Source organism: Carettochelys insculpta, chromosome 1 (genome assembly GCF_033958435.1).
Source record: "Carettochelys insculpta isolate YL-2023 chromosome 1, ASM3395843v1, whole genome shotgun sequence".
In the NCBI taxonomy this organism is placed as follows: domain Eukaryota; kingdom Metazoa; phylum Chordata; order Testudines; family Carettochelyidae; genus Carettochelys; species Carettochelys insculpta.
This window is the reverse complement of record NC_134137.1, coordinates 164,780,368-164,794,744: the sequence shown is the minus strand read 5'-3', so window position 1 is coordinate 164,794,744 and position 14,377 is coordinate 164,780,368. Positions and strand designations below refer to the sequence as shown.

The 14,377-nt window shown below is 42.3% G+C and overlaps 2 long non-coding RNA genes across 2 annotated transcripts in view; both read right to left on the bottom strand.

Moving 5' to 3' along the window:
* The window catches only part of LOC142013382 (uncharacterized), a 134,279-nt gene that overhangs the window by 37,714 nt on the left and 82,188 nt on the right, over positions 1–14,377 (bottom strand). The gene's annotated exons all lie outside the window — the stretch shown is intronic.
* On the bottom strand, positions 9,670–12,544 carry LOC142013388 (uncharacterized). The gene is made up of 3 exons (XR_012645627.1): positions 12,166–12,544; positions 11,033–11,137; positions 9,670–9,743 (listed from the first exon to the last, which is right to left on the bottom strand). It is a non-coding gene; the product is annotated as an uncharacterized LOC142013388 (long non-coding RNA).

Sequence of the window (14,377 nt, the reverse complement as noted above, 5' to 3'; positions counted from 1 at the left end):
TACTATTCTATTGTTATTTTATTGTTAGAAGATCCAAGGTTACAGTAGATGTTTAGGGAAGACTGGGACTGCCCCAGATCTTATGTGCGCACTTATATTTTGTAACCCTATGTTCCTTCTAGATTTATGTAAAGCACAGGAGGCTAGTCTTACAGCCTCGCCTAAGAACAATACATGCCAAATAGAAGATTAGTGTGAGGACTTATCATTAATTTATTGTAGACAGAGCTATTAGCTCCCACCTGTAAACAGGGAGGTAGAGCAACTAGGGAAAACCCTTCACTGGGAAAACCCTAGTAAATTTAAGGGAAAACCCTGCATTGGGAAAATCCTAATATACTGGATTTTGTTGGGGAAAACCCGTAAACAGTATAACCCACTTATTAAATAAGGGCTCTCCCCTGTATGGCCAGCAGGGCAACCCATTAATTTAGATAAATATTAATGAATAAAATAGCCTAGATAGGCAAAATATAAGTAAGCAATAAGTAATATCTGCTCCCCTTGGTAACTCGGCCTCGGGTAAGAGCGACTGGTGGAACCCACTGGGAAGAAGCCAGAATATTATAAAAAATAATTGTTAGCTCTGTGTTAATCATATTCCTCTTTGCAGCAAGCAAGAAGAGAGCAACATGTCCGCTCCCAGAACCACAGTAAGTAGTTAGGGGGGTTAGACAAAGCTGCTCATTTTTTCCAAAACTCACACAAGTCCTAGGCTAAGTGTCTTGTACACTATAAATCCTGTGCTAAGGTCTAGAAAGGCAAGGGGTCATTTAGTTTTGTAAGTGTTAGGTTAATTTTAGGAAACACCTTCTTCTCTAAAGTCATTCTCCTTCAATAAATTTCTCGTTCTTGTTTAAGTTAAACCAGCTTGTCTGTCATTCTTCCTTGGGCAAACACATTGTTCGCAGCACTAGTCATACACCCTGAAAGCCCCGTTGCTATTAGACCCACTGTGTACACCTAGCAGGGTCGCGGGGTAAAATCCTGGGAGCATCCAAGATTTTATTGTGCTTTGGCTTGGTGCTCTGGTGTGAGTGAATTGATTTCGTCGTCTCTTAAATTTATTCATACGTCATTCACATCCTTGATAGTGACAAGGCATTATGTTACCTCTCTCGCTAAAGTATTTATCTCTCAAGACCATGGATAAGTTGCAGACAACAAAGGAACAGCTGATGAACTAGCAGGTGAGTTGTAGGTTACGTTTGCAGCATGGAGGTCTGAAAGCTTTTGTTCTGTAGTGTTTGACCTATATTTGAACTACTTTCTGCTTTTGTGGCAAAGAGGGAGAGACTGAACCTGAACACTTCAACACTCCTAATGCAAATTGTAAGTGACTGTTTCTTCGTCCTCATAATACACAATACGAAAGAAAAAGCCAGGAGTCCTGCTTGTTTAGGAGAAGTGCTGCCAGTAGGTGAAAATTTGTTCAGATTGCTTTCTTTCTTTTACGACGCTGCTGCCAGCAAGCAAGGCCAATTCTTAATAGCTGTTGATCCCTCTGGCCACAGTTGACGCATACATCATGCTGTCCTAGAGGTAAGGAAAGTTGAAAGGGAGTAGCAGCTAAAAATATAGTAAGATTCCTGAGCCACGTAAATGAAGACCCTGGATTATAAAATATGATGCAGTACACAATCTGTTCAGATATGAAGGAAGCTCCACAGTAGTCAAAAAAGTCAAATAGCATAAGTTTGGAAAAAATATATTTATGGCTGGGGAGGGATGGGGATAGGAGAAGGGCTAGCTGGGGGGCATCTTAGCAGTCTTTTAACCTTTCATCACTTACACTGACTTAGGCTTAGTGAGTTCCAGCTGTGGGCTTTGATCAATATTTGTCTGTAATGGCAAACTCACATGATGGCTTGTGCATAGTCAGACCATGGTAAATGTGAGGGTGTTGCAAGTCAACTGAACAGTGAATGCAAGTTGCAGCAGATCCAGTGTTGGATTTCCAAAGTTCAGCACATTTGCACACATTTTGAAAACGTGAAATCCATGACAGTGTCTCTTGGTTTCCTTACAAATAATCCAGAATCTGTCTAATTTTTTCATTGCTACAGTAAGTTAATGAACAATCTGCATTTTCAGGTAGGTAACAGTTGATAGATACATAGCCTGTGTCTACACTACCTCCCTACTTCAAAGGGAGGATGATAAGTAAGGTGTCCGGAAATTACTAATGAAATGCTGTGGTGCATATGCAGCACTTTATTAAGCTCATTCTCCCCCGCGGCAACTTCGAAGTGTTAAACTCAGAAGCGTCGGCTCGCATCTAGCCACGGCTCACCTTCCGGTACTTTGAAGTGCCTGGGCAACTTCGAAGTCCCCTTACTCCTCAAAATTTTAAATGTGACTCCTCAAAGTGTTACTCCTCAAGTCCCTTTGCTCCTCAAAATGTTAAACTTCGAAGTGCTGGTCACGTGTAGCCGTGGCTAACTCGCCAGTACTTCGAAGTGCCCAGGCACTTTGAAATCCCTTCACTCCTCAAAATTTTGAGGAGTAAAGGGACTTCGAATTTGCCCAGGCACTTAAAAGTACTGCCGGGTTAGCCGCAGCTACATGCGAGCCAGGACTTCGAAGTTTAACACTTGGAAATTGCCATGGGGGAGAATAAGCTTAATGAAGCGCTGCATATGCAGCACAGCACTTCATTAACAATCTCCCGACACCCAGCTTACCATCCTCCCTTCAAAGGAGGGAGCTAGTGTAGACACAGCCATTGTGTTATTCTGCCCATTATGCCTGTAGACCCAAGATTTTTCTCACTATACATAAATGAGCAATATAAATAATATAGAAATGAGTTTCTATTGGTGTCTTATTTTGGACAGCTGTATGAGTTTCCAATCCTCAAGCCTATAAAATCTAAATAGAAATATTTATCAGCGCCCACATAGGCAGGCAAGGTGTGGAGCCAACATCACAATTTTCTATAAAAGATATGAAATAAGTTAGACAAGGAATTTCTGAGTTATGACATACTGAAAACAGGGCTGTAAATTGGAATTCAGAAAGATGTCATTTTTTCTTACAGTTGTGAAAACAAATTATCCATCACCAGCATTTTATTGATGAAAGTCCAATTGCAGAATTTATTATGCTGTTTTCAATCAGGAAACATTACAATGGACTGCTGGAGACCTAAATGTCCATAAAACAAAAATGGTGATTCAGTCTCCACTGAATTCAGTGGCAATGTTCTCATTGATTTCAGTGGGGCCAGGAATTCACACAAACCCTTGAGCCGTTTTCCTTTCAGAGTCAGATGCTAAATTGTACTTCAGTTGTTAGAAAGATATTTTACTATAAAAAGAATACAAACATCATAAGAACAGAATTCAGGTCTTACAACTCTCAATTCTAGTTCCTAATTTGGTAGACCATGTGAAAATATGCCAACTACAGAAAATAATGGTATGAGCCAGTCAGGACAGGTTTTAACTAGTGAGTAACATTCCCTTGATAAACAACAAAAAGGCACCTTATAGACTAACAGATATTTTGGAGCATAAGCTTTCGTGGGCAAACACCTGCTTTGTCTCATGCATATGATGAGGTCTTTGCCCACAAAAGATTATGCTCCAAAATATCTGTTAGTCTATAAGGTGCCACTTGACTTTTTGTTGTTTTTGAAGATACAGACTAACAGGGCTACCTCTCTGATGCCATTGCCTTGATAGAAGGATATGAGTGATCCAAGCCAAGAGAAACTTGCTGGAAACTGAAAGAGGAGGAAGATTGTAAGAGCAATAAAAATGTTTAAAGAAAATGGAGCCAAAGAACAGACAGACCTAAAGGAACTGCAGCAATGGAGAACCAAGTCAGGATAGCTTTTTGATACCCTGTGGGCTATGTCTACATGAGAAGCATCTGTCAAGAGAAGTTATGGTCAGAAGAGATCTTCTGGCAAAACTTCTGTTGACAGATCATGTCCACACACAAAAGTGGATCACAAGAGCAATCTGCTCTGTTGACAGAGAGCAGCCCGACTGCCTGATGGCACTCTTGACAGAATGGCCAAGCCCTATCTGTTGACAAAAGGACCCCTGGAGCATCTACACAGCTTTTTTATTGACGGAAAACTGTCTACAAAGGTGTTATACCTGAATGTGGAGAAGCACAATGCTGCTGGTGGAAGTGCCGAGTTTTGTCAACAGTCTGTTGACAAAATGCATTTTGCATGTAGACATATCCTGGCTTTTTCTGACAAAAGCCTGTTTTGTTGGAAAAACCGTCTCGTGTAGACGTAGCCCATGACAGCAGACTTATTCTCTGGTCAACCTAGAGACAGACTATATGGGTAAAAGTTAAAATCTATATTGTTCTTAAATGCCACGAATATGTGTCCTAACCGTGTACTTCTGCCTCCCCAGTCCGTTTCACAGTTGAGCTGATTCTATATAGTTCTTTATTTTTTATAAGATGTCAGGTAAGATATGTGTGCATTCATAGCTCCAGAGCAGCAGTTCCCAACCTTTTTGAGATGGCAACCCCCTTTTACAGTTTTCAGTAAGACTTTGTGATCCAAGGCAATTCAAAACAGGAGTTCCAGGTATTTCATTAATTTAACAAGAAACTGGCTTGGACTAAATGAGGCTCCATGGAAGAGAGGAGACAAAATCAGCAGGAACTTTCTGAGGATGAGAATGGGACAGAGGAGAGGCGTTGGAATAAATTCAGAGGACAGCAGGCCGAGCTGGAGACTAAGGGTGACTCAGAGATATTAGAGAAAAAATGATATTGGCAGAGAAAGTCTTGTAGAGATTAAATAACAGGGAAGAGTTGTAGAACAGGAAGGGTATTAAAATCTCATAGCAAAAGGGATATTTGACTTTGCTATTTCAAACTGAGGAGGAGACAGAAATTCCGTATGCTAATAATGATTTAGACTAGGACAAAGTGTTTTAACACCAGCTGCTGTGGCAGCATCGAGGGCACAGTGGAACAATTTGGCATATGAGCCACAAGGTCACATCTAGGCCAAATTCATTATAAACTGAGGCTGGGGCTAAAATGATCACTAAAATGCCTGGTCTGTACTATCACCACCATCTAGAATTCTAGAAACATAAAGATAAAAAAGACCTGGCCATTTAATTAACCTTCCATTTTGCTTCTCTTTCAGTTAGTGTGCCATCTGCTCATGCTGTCCCTCATTCAGTGATGAACTTCAGCATATGCTCAAATTTAAGCATTTGCCTTGTGCTTCCAGGGGGCAATTTACAGGATTTTAGTGTGGTGTGCTTAAACCTCTTGCTGAATCAGGGTCTATAAACTTGATGGTTAGGTGCCAAAGTACTTGGGGAATGAAAACAGGTTTCAGAGGGGTACCCGTGCTCGTCAGCAAACACAACAAGGAGTCTGGTGGCATTTTAAAGACGAATACATTTGATAGAGTGTTAGGGCATAAGCTTTTGTGCCCTACAACTGACTTCCTCAGATGCTGAAGAGAAAAGAAAAAAGGAGGAGGTACAACAAAATTCTCTGTCACTCCCACACAGTGGGGGCACACTTCTTTACCCAGTGCCTAAGCTTCAAGGGGTAACCCTGTTAATTTAAATACCCAACCTTACCCAATTCTTAGGGCTAAGGGTTTGCAGGATCTTTTACAAATGAAATAACCTTATACGGCGGGCTTCTGCCCTTTCTCTCTACTTATTGGCAATTACCAAGCAGGCAGAATACATATGCTAAGCATATAGTGCCATGCTCACCATGATTAAAGCAGGTGACCTTCACCTGTTGGCCAGGCAAGGTCAGTCTCATCTTAATTCTGGTTGCTGTGCTTCATGGTCATGCAGAGGATTCTTAGCAGCTTTGGTCTTAGGCTATGTCTTTAAGGTGTGGTCTTCTAGGTAGCTCCTCCTTTTTATTCCTTCTGCTCCTTCTTTTCCTTTCTTCCTTTCTTTTCTTTCTTCTGGGCTCCTCTGGGAACTCTAATTTATAGAGTCAAACTTGAGACTTGCTTAGCTATATCTTAAACAATCGTTTTACTAACCAATCCTAACATAATGCAACAGAATTACCTAAGCAATCATATCCCACCACCTTAATGTCACACTCCCATCTCAGTATCCCTTCCTTTTTTCTCTTCTTTTCTCTTCAGCACCTGAGGAAGTGAGCTGTATCTCACCAGAGCTTGTGCCCTAATACCCTAATAAATGTGTTAGTCTTTTCAGTCTCATTGGTCTCTTGGTGTTGAGCAATGAAGTTACTCTGGATTTACCGCACTATATTGGAAGCAGAATATGGCCCTTTATTACCAGTTGGTTCTAGGCCCAGCTCCTATGTCTACTCTTTTTCAATCATCTTGACAAAGGGTAATGCAGAAGTATATGAATGTGCACTTACTAGAAGAATTCACACTCAGCTACTACCCTTTGAAATATCCATTTTGGAGAGCAGTGGTGGACCCTTGTTCTACCATAAAGGAGAAAGTTATTCATGAGGCTATTGTAAGTCCTGAGTCAAAAGTAACATTGATGATGTACAAACTTCATGTTGACATTGATGCTAGCAAGGCTGCTGCTGTCAAAGATACCAAGCAAGCCCACCTGTTCATAGAACCTCATTTGTCAGTTATGTAAATAAGGCTGATGGGTCAGATAGCTTGACAACATTTCTTTTGTTTAGATTTTTTGCTGTGCTTATTCCAAAGTGTCTTCCAGTGTTAAAGCAAACAAAATCATAGATCATAGATCATAGAATGCTAGGACTGGAAGGGACCTTGAGAGGTCATCATGTCCAGCCCCCTGCCCTCATGGCAGGACCAACTACTGCCTAGACCATCCCTGAAAGACATCTATCTAACCTGTTCTTAAATATCTCCAGAGGTGGAGATTCCACAACCTCCCTAGGCAATTTATTCCAGTGTTTGACCACCCTGACAGTGAGGAACTTTTTCCTAATGTGGAACCCAAACCTCCCTTGCTGCAGTTTAATCCCATTGCTTCTTGTTCTATCCTCAGAGGCCAAGAACAAGTTTTCTCGCTCCTCCTTATGACACCCTTTTAGATACCTGAAAACCGCTACCATGTCCCCCTCTCAATCTTCTCTTTTCCAAACCTAACAAGCCCAAGAACAAGAACTTAATGATCTGATAGCATCTCAGGGCACATTTGTCGGGGAGTGAAATGTGGCTAGAGTCTCTTAAAAACTGTATATGATTTTCAATTTTTATTCCAATTATGATTAATCCTTTGACCTCCTGCTCCTCAGTAGAGAAATCTCTTTGCTATCTGGCATCCATGGGACTAAGAGGTTGCTGGATAATCAAATACTCTGGATAATCGAGAGTACTCACACGGGGTAGAAGAGCAGAGGATCCTGCCGGCTGCATGCAGGCGCAGCACGGACGCATGCAGGGCAGCACTGAGAGGGCTGGCCCCCTTTCCCTCGGAGGCAGGGAGTTGCTCTCCCTCTCTGTGCGCAGACCCCAGCCCTGATGACATTTCCCTATGTTCGGGTGTGGTGTCCACTGCCCAGGTCTGCCTGGATGTGAGCCATGCTGGTTATTCGAGTTTGCCAATTAATCAAATAGTGGTTAAACAAGAGCTGACTGTATTCTCCTGTTCACCTGGCTCACATCAGTCCTTTTGGCCCCAAGTTTGAAGTGAAAGTTCACGTCCAGTTTTTACGCACCACGACTTGTAAGGCCCTTTCAGAGTCCCTGCTTTCCTGAGTACAAGTTTCCATTCTTTAACTATGACCTGCATTAAATATCTGCCCTTGCACTTCGCTGTATGTTGCGTATTGTTTGGTTGCTTGCGCCCAGCTCTGTAGAAATTATCTGATTTCATCATTATTCCACCAATACACTTGCACATTTTACCAGCAATGATTTTATAATTTTGTCTAGATTGTACAAGTAATAAACAAATTTTCACTGAATCAAATAAGAAGTGAGGGCAGAAAATTTTGTTAACAAATTAATTAATTCATAATTGTGTTAATGTTTAATTTTTGCTCTTTGTAGTAATCAGTCAAGAAGAATGAACCCAGATGAAGAAATTTATAGTGCTTTGAGTGCCATAATGTGTATGATATGCAGGAGATAGAAATTTTCAATATGTTTGATCTAGTCATTGTTTCTTTTTAACACTGTCCCTCTTCTTACATGAAGTACTTGGAGTACTTTTAAAGATAAGTGGCACATAGCATTTCAAAATTCCGTCTACTTCAGCTACTTGTATTCATTAAATATCCCTTAACAAGGGTAGCAAAGGACAACAGTTAGGCCAATATCCAGCAAAGCAGTTATGCAAATACTTAATTTTTAAGCGCCTGAGTACTCCAATGATTCCATGTTAATAGGCTTTGCTGGACTGGGCCCATTTTGGAATATAGAATTGATAGACAATTTATTTCCTCATCTGTTCCTAATAGCACAGTTCAGCTTGATCGTCTTCAGTTATGCAGTTTTTCACTTTCTGTGCTTTTAATAGGGTATCAAATAATAATAAAAAAGCTCACTGGCACACTGAAATGTGTTATCAAAACAGGATTTATCTGAGCCCTGCTGGACTAGATCCGTTATCCAGGTTCCAGTGCATTTGCAGTGCCATGGCTTGGGGCATGTTCAAGTTTCACAGCACAGCTGGAGCCACAGACTGTATCTTCAGAGATCCAGGAGGAAAAAAAATAGGTGTGTGTGTGGTGGGGGTGGGGGTCAGTCTTGTAGGTGGTGAAATACTACCTAATGCCTCCGGTAACAGTCCTGGTTAAAGGAAGCTTTTTGCACATATTGCGGTGGTATCATAGATGTGATGTTCAGATTTATTTAGGGGCTTCCACATTTGTCAAAGGCCATATTTGTCCTTAAATATGTTTTTTAAAGAAAAACAAGCATTTCTGAGAATAATCAGATATAATGATTTAAAAGATGTGGCGGGGGCTGAACACGGTGGTTGTGATTTACTTCTCAGATCAGGTTTCACGCTTGTTTTCTGAGTCTGAATTGCCATCTGTATGTAATTAAATTTGTGCCTACGCCTCTTGGAGTGACAGGCTCCAAGCCTCAGCCTGATTTGCTGAAATAGCTGCATATAATGTTTCCACATAGTTCCACAAAAGGCTCAGGGTCTTGCAAAGAGATGACAAAATCACAATACGCTCATTTATTTCTCTTTACTGTTTACTTTCCATTTTAAACAGCTCAGTCCAATGAAGATTCACTTTTGCAGCTGCTGGCAGTGGCACATACCACAGCAACAGTCTCAGCCATAATTCCGTTCTGCCCAGTGCTTTTTTTCCGGAAAACAAGGTGGCAGAACTCAAGTCCCACACTGCCCCCACACCCCAAGGTCCAACCCCAACCCCCATACCCCCTCCCCGGCAGCTTAACCACCCCCTTGTGGCTTAACCACTCCCGCCAGCAGGGCCCATGTGCCCCCCCAGTGGGACCCAAGCTGCAGCCTTTGGGTGGTTTAACTGCCCCTGGCAGGGCCTGAGCCACCCTCCTGGCGGGGCTCAAGCCACTCCCCTGGACAGTTTAAATATCCCCAGCAGGGCTCGAGCCACCTCCCCTGTCATCTTAACTACTCCCTGGTGCCTTAACCGCCCTCTGGCAGGACCTGAGCCTCCCACCCATGGCTTAGCTGCCTCCCCACAACCCCAAACCATTGTCTCCCACTTACCCCCCAAAAACCCCAAGGATTCTCTCACCTTCCTGTGCATCTGCATGGCTCCCTCTCTGCCATGCACAGTGCAGCAGGAGCAGCTCCCAGTGCCCTGCAACACTGAAAAAATAGACTCAATTTAATTGGTTTAATCACTGAATCCCTCCTACCAGCCATTAAACCAATTATATTGAGTCTTCTTTCAGCATGGCAGCAGGGAGCTGGAAGAGAGCAGGAGTGCTGGGAGCCATGAATGGCTCCTTACAGCAGTAGCATCCAATAGCAAATTAAGTATCACCACACTTGTGCTTGTCATCTTGCAGTTTTGCCATGGTTCCCCCCCGCCCCAGCTCTAAAGAAATGCTCTCCCTCACCAACAAAGCTAGGGTCCCCCAGCCCACCTCCCAAATGAATGACCTCCACCTTCCCCAGAGCCAGCTGTACCCAGCTCCCCTCAGTTGAATGCCCTCCCCATTCCCTAGGCCAGGTACCTCCATCCCCTCCCACTGAATGCCCTCCCAGTTCTCCAGAGCTGGGTACTTCCCCCTCGCCCCAAGTGAATGCTGCCAACTTACCGCCCCGCTGCTGCAGAGGCCGCACCAACTACAGCCATCCCAGGCCACCGGAGCTACACAGGACCAGGCTGCTGGGTCTGCTCCAGAACCACACCGGGCTGCAGGTTCTGGAGCAGCAGAAACCGTGCAGCTCCCAGCACGGAGCCACAAGTGGCATGCCAGAACCAAAGAAGCTGCACGGCTCCCAGCTGCAGCTGAGCATGCGTGGAATGGTGGGTAGGAGAGCATTCAAAAATGGCGGCCCCGGTGAAAAAAGTGCTGGAACGCCACTTCATGGTGTTCCAGCAGAAGAACAGCCCTGCTTCTGCCCCTACACAAAATCAACCATTGCCATAAGTTACCACTCCATCCCCAGGGGAGGAGTCCTTAATTCTGCTCTAGCAGATGGATATGGGAACTAGCTTGGGATACTTTCATTTGTAGCAGATTCTCTGTTGGCTGGAAACTGGCAATAATTCTTGGTCAGGAGGAGGTTCAGAGAGGTCGTGGCAGTATTGCACTGTGGCCTCCAGGCAAATCGTAACAGAATCCATGGAGCTGTACAGGGGTGTGGGTGTAGGTATGTTTCTAAAATGAAGCAGGAGCACACACTGGACAACTATAATTCACACAGGCCTGATTTTCTGACCCTGACTTTGTATCTGGTCAAATATCCCAAATTTGTTTGTAACATCAATTTATGAAATGCAGTTTTGTAAAGTCCATGCTGTTCCCCACTCTCCAGTGCCTACATGCCATTTTATAGTATACCAGGGCTGGATTGACTCATGGTCCAGTCCTGGAGGCTAGTAAAGGGGAGTTTATGAAATGTGATTGTTACAGAGAAGGACTAACAGAGTCACGGGCAGCTCCATGACTTGTCGCTGCCAAGCGTAGGCTTCTTTGGAAGACCAACTTGGGCACAGTTTTGCTCACCCTGCAGCCAGCACCAGAGGTTCTCTGTGGGTAGTAGAGCAAGAAAGACTGAACGTTAGCTCAAAAGGGTCTCCAGAGCTTTCTAAATTCTAACTGGATTTTGAGTGAAAGTGGGACAATTCATGATTTTGGATGGAAATGCTAGAAATCGCTTCTTATGATTTTGACCCAGACCAGTGATTGTTTTATCTAAGCTTCAGGTGAGAGTTTAAGATTAGGTTGATGTTCACTCCCTGATTGCAAAAGCATCAGAACCAAAACTCACAGTAGGGGCTGGCCCTGATCCTGGAAGGTGTGTAGAAAATCCTAAATTCTGCCTAGCCAATGGGAGTTGTGACTACTCAGTACCTGTCAGAGTTAGGCCAGTAGCATTGACCAGCTCCCTGAACTGAAAGTACTGAATGTTATGCAGGTCAAGAAGCCTACATAAGCAGCATCAAGCAGCTGATTCTCTATTCATCCTTCTGTTCCATTATGTTCCATTATGTTCCATTATGCCATTTTCATGGCACCAGATCCATTGTAAAATCCCTCACAGTACGCTGAGGTAATATCTGAGGAAAGCTGCACAAGCAATGGTGCTGGAACAATTTATATCGTGGGGGTGCTGAAAGCCATTGACCCAAACTGCAAAGCCTGTATATAATGGAAACCACTTCAAGCCAGGGGGTGCTGCAGTAGCCCTGCACCCTGAATTCCAGCATCTATGTGCACAGGTTCTTGAAACCAATCTGCTCATTGGCCAAAGGCAAAGTGAAGGAGGAAATTATTAATGCCTCCACTTCCCACCATGCAAAGTTCTAAGAAGGAGCCATTTAGATTTAACAAGAATGTTATTGTTACATTAATTTAATTTTATGTTTCATATAATGGTACAATGTTAATTAGCGTCATGAGTAAAATACAAAGCGTGGCTATGTGACAGGCCAGGAATATTGCTGATAACAAACAGGAGCAATGCATACAAAGCTATATACATAATTAAATGTGGATATTAAAATACACAGAGTGATTAATAAAAACTAATCTGAGCAGTAACTTTTACTACTTACGATTTAGTGTGAGGATGCTGGGATGATCATGGTAAATGGCCAATGCCAGCACTATTAGCATTTAGAAATGACACGAGTAGCATTAAATGAGAATGACAGTGGCATCAAGAGCTGAGGTGCTAAGAGTCAACACCATGAAACAATATAATTGAGGTAGAAAAACTCACTGGATTCTTTTAAAGAGAAACCCTGCAGCTGACTGCATGTTCTCAAATCTGCTATTCAGTCATAGGTTCTTATCATAGATCTTGTACACAGTTTCCAGCTTTGCAGCTCTCTTTCTAATATGAAAAAGGAAAGCTTTAGAAAAAAAAATGTACTTTTAAAGATGCCTTCAAAGATAGCTTGTACATTCACTTAAAAAATCAGAGCCCATCTAACTCTGCACCATGGTGGAGACCAACTGAAGAGAAAGGATGAAAGGGAGGCAGAGGAGGAAATTAATTCATTGTCAGAAAAAGCAGGGGGCAGAGGAGAGAGGCAGATCAGGGGCCCAGAATCAGGGTGGAGAATAAAAATATCAGCATAAGCTGGAGAGAGAAGGGAGACAGCAGACTAAGTTAATGCATTTTTTAAGCATTCTTTTTCCAATATGTACTTGTCAAACAGATTGATGCACACCTGACATTTATTCACTGAAAAATTACACAAATAGCCACAGCAACCAACATTTTCTGGGGAGCACAGTGTACTTTTTAATAACTAAAATTAATCGATAATAGGGCAAAACACAAACTATACCTGATTTATCAGCTAACTAGACTGTTACTACTTTGGGACAGTTTCTCCTCACACCTGCAGATGCAGCTCTGCAGAAACTCTGCTAAAGTCTATGGGCTTACTCCATATTAGCACTAGCGTAACTGTGCAACTTCCCTTAAACAATAAATTCAGGATTCCCTGGGTGCACAATGCACTGAACATAACCTGGGCTACAATATCTTAAAGCCAAAGGTTAAGGAGTTTATAGAAACACTGTGGTCAGAGTTTAGAAGGTTTTAGACTCAGGCTCTGAAAATGAGGAAGGGAGTGAACCTGACCCCATATACCCTTATTCTCAGGAATATGCCTCTGAAATTATGTTCGATTTGGAAATATTAATGGGCAGTTCTGATGAAAGTAACAAGGGAATCAAATTTTTTGTAGTAGAATAAATGAGAAGTATTTGCGAAATCACTGCAGAGCTATGAGGAAATAACCATGGAGTGATAATGAAAAAATACCTGCCCTCCTTGCTGATGTTCTAATTTTGGAGTCAGACTGGGGTGGGGTAATTTGCATAATCATAATATGGTTATTTTTAGTAAGCCTATAGTGATGATTATGCATATATATCTCAGCAGCCACTCCATCTTTATGCAAATTAAACACTCTCATCCAATCAGAGTGCAAGGAATTGCACTGTTTAGAAATAAAAGCCTGATCTCACACTACTGCAGTCCATGTGAGTTTTGCAATTGACGGAAGTGTGATGAGGATCATGGCCTCAATGCATGGTTATGGCTTGATCGTAGTCTGGCATCTCAGTAATCTGATTGGCTCTGACTTCTTCTTTCATATAATTCCACTGAAAGTTCCACTGAAATCTACAATAGACTGACAACATGAACAGGAGGCATTTAGTAACAGAATTGAAGCCATTATTTTATAAAACTTGGTTACAAGATTGATATTTCCTGCTTTGAAATTAAATCTTTTGGATCTGCTTCAACATACTTCATGCAAAATAAGAGTAGTTGGGCTGTAGCATTTTCATAGCCTTCTGAGATGAGAAACCATGTGGAATGGGTGAAGGTAAGTCACAAAAGAGCATTGTGGTAGCTGAACTAGGGGATGGGCACTGCTATGGATAAGATCTGGTTTTAAACCCCACACAAAGTTGGAATTGAACATTCTTTGAGGTTCAAACCCATTCTCATTTTTCTCTCTTTTTAATATTTTTCTTTCCTAAATTTATTTACGTCATGTCCAATCCCAAGTAATTTGGTTTACCTCAATTGAGTTGCTTTGGACTTACACTGACATAAATTACAGCAGGATTTGGCTTTGTGACTTTCTCTTATCCCCTCCCAATTCACCCATTTGTCCTTCACTGATTTTCTCTCTGTCTTTCCATGAAGACTCATCAATGTTGGGGCAGTAATTTTCTCTTCAGCAGATACTACTGTCTGCAACAGCCTTCCTGTTTCTCTTTCTTTCATCATGTCTTAAG